Source organism: Scylla paramamosain, chromosome 33, assembly GCF_035594125.1.
Source record: "Scylla paramamosain isolate STU-SP2022 chromosome 33, ASM3559412v1, whole genome shotgun sequence".
NCBI classification, from domain to species: Eukaryota; Metazoa; Arthropoda; class Malacostraca; order Decapoda; family Portunidae; genus Scylla; species Scylla paramamosain.
This window is the reverse complement of record NC_087183.1, coordinates 9,249,868-9,258,412: the sequence shown is the minus strand read 5'-3', so window position 1 is coordinate 9,258,412 and position 8,545 is coordinate 9,249,868. Positions and strand designations below refer to the sequence as shown.

The 8,545-nt window shown below is 42.7% G+C and overlaps 1 protein-coding gene across 1 annotated transcript in view; it reads left to right on the top strand.

The window, feature by feature from the left end:
• The window catches only part of LOC135089637 (high-affinity choline transporter 1-like), a 167,806-nt gene continuing 159,261 nt past the window's right edge, over positions 1-8,545 (top strand). The window contains exon 1 of the mRNA XM_063985496.1: positions 1-165. The gene's annotated coding sequence lies outside the window, so the exon portion shown is untranslated. The remainder of the gene's footprint in view (positions 166-8,545) is intronic.

The window sequence follows — 8,545 nt, the reverse complement described above, 5'->3', positions numbered from 1 at the left end:
TGGCTTAGTAGTGGTCTACCCGTTGATGTTACCGGTGTGGCCTAATCATACTTGCTCCTCACGTCCACCTGGCCCTTACAACCTGCTCTGGGCTCCCCTGTGCGTGGCGTTGAGTGGCAATAAATACAGGGAAGTAGAAGAAAGACCACATTTGCGTTGCTAAAGGTGAGTTGCAGTGTTTAGTGTTTGCGTATATGTGGACCTTACGCCGCTGACACGTTAGAATAAGTAATTTGAACGCATATGCGGAGGCAATGAGAGAAGCATTGGCGGAAGATTACGAGTTGTGCTCTCTTGTATTGTGACTTAATTAAAGGCTGGTTTGCTGGTTCGCTTTCACTCGTACGGTTGGAAGGCAGGTTTTTTTCTATCAGCCTCACGTCCGCCAGAATTTCCTGGTATTGTGATTCTGAGTGTTCATTATAATATTATATATACATTTTCTTTCATCGGTGCTAGAAGTGGTTGATCTTTTTCCGGCCAATAAGGGAAGTTATTACATCATTTAAGCAATGCTCTGAACAGTTTTATTGGACGATTCTTCTTTGGGAGTGGCATCTTCAGTAGACATTTTTTCCGCTCTTTTTTGCTACCCTTCGCCAGAGAGAGAGAGAGAGAGAGTAAAGTATTCGAGCACTGACTACTGGATCGATCCGGTATCAGTGGTAACGTAACCTAGAAATTGCACCTAACAATATTATTTACCCTGAGGAGGAGCCGTAGCAGTGAGAGCGTTAAGGCAAGTGAATGTTTGCACCCCACAGCCTTGACCATGCGTACTGTTATGACTGCCTTGGCTCCCAACACCATGCGCATCATCAGCTGTCTCCAGGCGGGTGAACGGAATCAGAACTCCTTGCGTTTGATGATCAGCGGGGTTTCCTAGCAGGTGGAGAGAATAGAGCTGTAGATTCCGCTTTGTTTCGTTTCCTTCTGTAACTTTTAGGAAGTCGATGTATAGGGAATTGCGTTTTCATTCATAATTAGTGTTTATTTGCTAATCTACTCGTATTTTAAGGGACTGGGATAAGAGATGTTTACTTGCCTGCATGTTTGTCTGTGTGTGTGTGTGTGTTTTTCCTTAGCGAGAATGTGGGATAGTGAAAAACCTGACACGTTGATAATTTTCTCCTTGGCGAGCGTTCTCTGTCACAAATAACTTCACCCTTTTCAATTCCTCCACTCTTTCCTTCCTGCCATGTGTGATCATACATATACTGCGGCGAGGGAGAGGGAAGACACTTAACACGTAGTACTGATAAGCCTCTGTCATGGTACACGCCCACTTCCTTTACTATAACCACAACATCTACTCGCACGCACTCCTCCCCGGCACTCCTCCCCGTCGCTCCGCTCACAAGGTCGGGCGTCAGGGTCTCGCGGCTCGCCTGTCACCGTTTGCCTGAGGTTCGCGCCTGCTCAGGTGGAGAAAGTTGTACCGAGTAGCGAACGCCAAGTGTTCTTCCAAATCCCTCATTTGCAAACGTTTCGGCGTCTCTCTCGACTTATTTCAAAAGGCTCTAGTGGAGTTACTGGGATTTTCAATGGTGTTTGCTTGAGTCTAGTGACAATTTAACAAGAATTCAACACCGGCAGTGGAAAACACACCCTATGAGAACCCAACTAATCATATCCGGCTTTTGAAGGCACTTCTTATGAGAAAAACTGGTTAGGAACACACTTCAGTCTTGCCCATAGACCGAACTTAAACGGAGCAGAGGGAGGCGACCATATTTTGAAACATTCCAACATTTCTGCGCAACATTTCTGCGCATTCGAAAGGCTCTAGTTGAAGTTACACACGGTTTTAAAGGTGTTGTTATGGCTCTAGTGATATGTTAACAAAATTTCTACATTATTAAGAGAGGAAAACACTCTTGATAACCCAGCTAATTATCTCTGTTACCTTTGAAGGCAACCGTGGTGAGAGAGCAAAGCGTTTCAAAATACGGGTCTGAAGCTGACGGGGCCTGGCGTGTACAGTAGGTCGCGATCACGTGTTTAGCGGCCACCACGTGATCCTCAGGACTGAACTACTACTATTCTCATGCTCCTCACGCCCCACGCTCCGTTTGTGGGGACTGCTAAGCCTCTTCCGTGTCTCCATCTCTTCCTTGTCCGTCCTTCACCTCACATTCCACCGACTTGCACCATCTCCCTAACTCCTTGACCTCATCTGGCTGTCGTCAAGCTAATATAAACACTCTTTTGACACGCCCTCCTCCAGGACACCTTTGCCATACAACACCGCTACGTCACCTGTCACCTTCTCCCCCCCTTCCTCTTCCTCTTCCCCAATAACCTTTCCTACTTTTGTATCAACATCCCTTGTATCCCTTTCCTGTCATCCTTCCTGTCCTGCCCTTTCCTGCTCTTTTATAAACATCCTTTCTTCACCGCTTTCTTCACATCTCTTCCAACTCACCCTGTTTTTACGTTTTCGTCACACTTCCTCTTTCTCTCCTGCAGTCTACATCCTTCCTACTTCTTCATCAACATCCTCTCACCTTGTACGAGTGCACGGTGTCCCTTCCTTCCTTCCTCTGTCATTTATTTACCACTACACGTTCCTGAGCCACGTTCCCTTACCTTCTTCCTCTTGTATTCTTACCTTCCTCTTTTCCTTCCCTTACCATTCTGTCCTTATTCCTACTTTCCTCCCATCGGCCCCTTACCACCTTCCCCTCAACCCCCTTGATTTTCGCCCCATCTCCTCACCTCCCCCATCGTCTTACCTGTATTCTCTTATCCCTACCCTCTTCTCTCCCCTGTCCCTTCGCCTTTCTCTCCCTCGCTCCATCAACTTCCTCCATCCTCACCCTCTCAACTCTCTCCCCATCGTCTCCTTACTTTCCTGCTTCTGTCCCTCGTCCTCTCACCTTCCTCCTCTCACCCCTCACCTTCACCGTCATTCCTTCACGTTCCCAACCCCACACTCCGCTGCAGCCTCCCCGTAGCAAGCACCCTTACCCACACCTTTACCATTCAGCCTTCATCGTATGCCCTGTTTCACTTACTATACTTCAGCTCTGACCCCTTAAATACTTCGATGGTAATGAAGCGCATAGCGGGATTGAATGTTGGATTAAAGTGCAATGAAAAATGAGGAAAGGTGGAGAGTTGTTAAAAGCAAAAGGCGGAGGTGTGAATGCTAATGCAGTTTGAATGGAGGTGTTTTGTGTGTGTGTGTGTGTGTGTGTGTGTGTGTGTGTGTGTGTGTGTGTGTACTAAAAGTATACTTACCAAGATTTTTGTTAGTTTTTAAGTACACTTTTTACACACCCATGTATATTTTGACATGCTAGTATATTCTGACACATGGATGCATATTTTGACTAGTATATTGTGACACATATTAGTGTATACATTGACTAAAATTTATGTATACTTTGACGATGCTTAAAATGACGTATATTTCTGTACATTCCTACGTATATTATGACGTAGCAACACGTGACCTGGTTCCTGCTAATGACAGACAATATAAATTGATACAAAAGTCATTTATTTGTCTGAAGTAACATTAATTAGCCCGCCTCTCGTTAGTCTGGTTCCTTTGGTTGTTTGTTGAAGAGACTACTGCAATAATTAGACACAATATTGTTGTTTTGCTCATGGATGTGGAATCTTAGTGGCAGACTGGCGGGGCGTGGCAGCTCGTGCGTGACGATCGCTGTGAGGCAGGTAATTAACTGCTGAAATTAATTGGTCATAGGTGAATTAAAGGCAACATTTTACGTTCTGGAAAGTAACAGAGATATTAACAGAAGGGTTAGGTGTATTGTTGTTGTTGTTGTTGTTGGTGGTGGTGGTTATTACTATTATTATTATTATTATTATTATTATTATTATTATTATTATTGTGTTGTTGTTGTTGTTGTTGTTGTTATTGTTGTTAACATCATAATTGCCGCATAATTGAAGCAGGTGCTACTTTAATAATAACAACAACAACAATAACAATAATAATAATGTCAACAATAACAACCAACAACAACAACAACAGCAGCATAAACAACAACAACAACAACAACAACAACAACAACATTACACCACCACCACCACCACCACCAAGTACACGAAGTACATTTTCTCATCCACAATATTTCACCACTGTTATCATCATCTATTCATTATAAAAACTGCACTCCAGCTACGCTTAAAAATAGTTACCCTTAAAATTTACCCACGCGTGCTTACCTACCCTTTAAACACTCTGCTAATTAGTATGCTGTGCAGGGCAACTTTTCCAGGTAGGTAGGTCTCGTGAGTCAGGGCTTGGGGCGGGAAGAAATAGGCCATTATTTGGTATTTTCTGATTATTCTATTCTCCTTCTGTATTCGAATAGGTTTCTCTTCAATCTTCAACTCCACCTGGTCTCTATCGGAGCTGCTGTCTACTCGCTTGAGGAAATTGTTTAAATGTGTAGCCTGCCTCGCTCTGCCTCACCCTGCCTCACCCTGCCTCGGCCTGTCTCCCTGCGCCGTCCTTCACCTTTCTCTCCTTTCTCTTTCCCTCACCTCTTCCCCCTTTCCTTATTTTTTTCCCTGTATATTTTTTCTTTCCTTGTTTATACTTTTATTTCGGTATTGTATGTTTTTTTTTCTTTAAGCGTGTAAGGGAGGCTGACCACAATTTATTTTCTGTTTTTTTCCTCTCTCTCTCTCTCTCTCTCTCTCTCTCTCTCTCTCTCTCTCTCTCTCTCTCTCTCTCTCTCTCTCTCTCTCTCTCTCCCCCCTTATTTTTTCCCCTTTGCTTGTTCTTTCTTCCCTTTATCTCCTATTCCCTTTATTTTCTCCTTTCTTACCTGCTCTCACTTTCCCTTACTTCCTTTCCCTTACCCCTAATTCTTTTCCCTTCTGCTTTCTCTCCTCATTTGCTTTCTCTCCTTCCTTAACTCCTCCCCTATACCTCTTCTCTCCCTCTCCTTAAATCTTTTCCTCTCAACTTGTCTTATCCTTTCCATTTATCTTTAACCCCTTATCTCTTTCCTCTCTCCCCTTAACGTTCCCTCCTCCTCCTCCTCTTATCCACTGTCCCTTCTCCTTCACTAAATTTGCTGACCCGCCTCTCCCAAAATTCACTGAGTCAGTAGAGAGAAGACAGAATCTGCTATTATTGTTTTTGTTGATTGTTCTCTCGTTAGATCTCACACCTCCTCCATAACATACTACTACTACTACTACTACTACTACTACTACTACTACTACTACTACTACTACTACTACTACTATTGCCTATCCAAGCTTTATTTTTTATAACCTAATGTAACTTTAATGTAGCTTAACCATTTCAGTATTAGACATTTTTTTTTTCATAATTCCTCAGCATTTTCAGACTCGTATTTTCGTACTAATGTGTGTTATTCAGTTTCGTCTCTCTCTCTCTCTCTCTCTCTCTCTCTCTCTCTCTCTCTCTCTCTCTCTCTCTCTCTCTCTCTCTCTCTCTCTCTCTCTCTCTCTCTCTCTTTCCATTTAGATTCCACATTCCATGCTCTCAGAAGTCTTTCCTTACATATCCAGAGAGAGAGAGAGAGAGAGAGAGAGAGAGAGAGAGAGAGAGAGAGAGTCTGCGCATCGATCCGGCTCGTGTCTTCGTTCATTCCTCCTTTTATCTTGCCCTCTATTCTTTCTATTATCTGTCTCTCCTTCGTTTCTCCTTCGCCCGCAGCTATTGTTCTTTTTGTCCTCGTCGTGGTCTTCCTCTGTACCGCTTTGACCTCGTAATTCTCTCTCTCTCTCTCTCTCTCTCTCTCTCTCTCTCTCTCTCTCTCTCTCTCTCTCTCTCTCTCTCTCTCTCTCTCTCTCTCGGGAAATGAAGGTTAAACTGAGGAAATTGATATTATGTCCACACTAGGCGAGGAAACAGGAAAGCACCAACACACACACACACACACACACACACACACACACACACACACACACACACACACACACACACACACACACACACACACACACACACACACACACACACACACACACACACACACACACACACACACACACACACACACACACACACACACACACACACACACACACACACACACACACAGGCTTCTTAGAATTGCCTCCCTCCCTCCTCTTCCCCTTCCCTCTCCTCTTCCTACGTCGAGTGAACGCTCGGGTGAAGGAATAAATGAAGCATGTTTTTTTTTTTATTTCGTGCCTCAAAGAATAATGTGAAGATGAGCTGTGCTGGGCTGGGCTGGGCTGGGCTGCCTTCACCTCTGCTTATAGTGGATGGGAAAGAAATGCGGTGGGGGTGGGGGTGAATGATGCGCGTCAATCTTCAGAGGGGGAAAAAAAAAAAAATCTTGTGAACATTAGTGTCTTTTGTTTTTTTTTATTTTTTTTATTTTTTTGATTTGTAGTTGTAGCAGTTATTATTATTATTATTATTATTATTATTATTATTATTATTATTAGTGGTTGTAGTTGTAATAGTAGCAGTTGTAGTTATAGCAATGACCGTAGTAACAGCACCAGTAGTATTACCAGCAACAGTAATAATGGCAGTAGTAACACGTAGCACAATTTCACCTTTCCCTGACAATGCAAAGTGACATCCTGGAGAGAGAGAAAGAGAGACAGAAAAAAGTAACAATGACAAGATAAGAAAATAACACGCCAGAGCCTCGTGTTGCGCCGTGTCTTATCCACGCCATCATAGAATTACTGTGAGACCTTCCCACCACTTTGACATGACCCCTTTCGCTCCCTCACTGTAGTAGACACCTGTAATAGACACCTGTTTCTGTTAGTATTAAAAAAACTCACATTTCAAGGATAAATCAAATCATCATCATCATCATTATCATTATCACCATTATCTACAAGCATTTATTTCATCCCTCGCAAACAATGGAAGGTGTGAATTGTATCCTTCTTCTCTTCTCAACTCTTCTGTTATGCTTCTTATTATGTATGGTTTATGGCAATATACTCAATTGCACGTAGAGTGGTGTAGGGGTCTGAAGAAGGGCCGTTGTTGTTGTTTGAAATCTCTTGAATTCACGCTGTTGTTGTTATTGTTGTTGATGATAATGCGTCTTTCTTTTTTCTTTTCCTTTCTTTCGTCTTCTCATTTTTCCTCTCTGATCCTGTTTTACTTCTTCCCTTCCTTCCCTCTTCTCCACCCATCACCACCTCCAGCTTAGCACAATTATAACCAAAGTAGCTTACGTGTGTCTGAAAGCTCCAAAATTACTTAAACGCTTTCCTTTCAGCCACGGGAAGGGAGGGAGGGATTGTGTTAATGAAGGAAACACAGGATGGGGAGGCTTAATCATCCGGTGAGGGAAGGGAAGCGTGTTGAGGATTAAGGGAATTGGTACTGCTCTACTTCGCGGCGACGACTTTCCTGGGAACTCGTCATGTGGTTGTTTCAGTCAGGGAACACGTTAGGACTCTTACGAATGGTTGTAGAATAGGTAGACTCGGATTCTGAAAAGGAGGGAGTCGAAACTGCTTCACAAATAGGATTGTGGATGAGTGGAATAAATTTGGTAGTAACGTGGTAGATGCACACATATTAGTTAGTTTCAAGAGAAGGTTAGATAAGTTTGTGGGTGAAGATGAGATAGGCATAAAATGATTTGCAAGTGAATTTGTGAATGGGTGGAATAAACTGTTTTGTAATGTAGTAACTGGACAGACATTGGATGGTTTTAAGAAGAGGTTGGTTAAGTTTTCGGATGATAACACAAGGGATTATACGACGAGGTGCACTGTGGGATGGAATAGCGGGTGGCTGTGTTAAGACTTTTGATTATAGGTAATGATGTAAAAAGTAGCAGGAAGTTGACTAGATAAGATTAAAGTTAAGGGTGATAACATGAGGTGTGTGAATGTTAGAGATCAAAGTACCACGGTAAATTATTCGTGTATCAGGATTATTATTTTTTTTTATTTTATTTATTTTTTTTATTCATTGTTATTTTGTTTTTGGATTTTGTTGAATTTCCTGTTCTTGGTTTGTTTCTGAAACCGCTTGGTGTGTGGAAAGAGATGGTTAGTAGTAGTAGTAGTAGTAGTAGTAGTAGTAGTAGTAGTAGCAGAAGTAGTAGTAGCTCTTATATTCTTTTTCTGTAATGTTCAGTTAGCATTCCTTTCATGTAAATAAAAAAAAAAAAAGTCACAAAGATAAACACACAACACAAATCAACCACCACCACCACCATCACCACCATCACCACCACCACTAACATCAAAGAATACACCAACAACAAAAATGGCTCCCAAATCACCGCATATACCATCACACAAAGCCACCAGCTTGTACCGGAGTGACGGACAGGCGTGGCGAGTCGTTTTCTCACCCTCTCTGCGGAACACGCGGGGGTCGCGACTCCACAGGGACGGGGACGGGGTGTGTGTGTAGCGTTTGGCCAAGGTCGTGATTGTTGCTGTGATTTGTAGCGTAGAAAATACCTTAGTCATATTCTACTCTTTCCTTTTACATTTTTTTTTACATTACAGTGCGAATATTTTTTTTTTACAGTGTTAAGAAAGGAAGATCATAGTAGTGAAAGGGTTAATT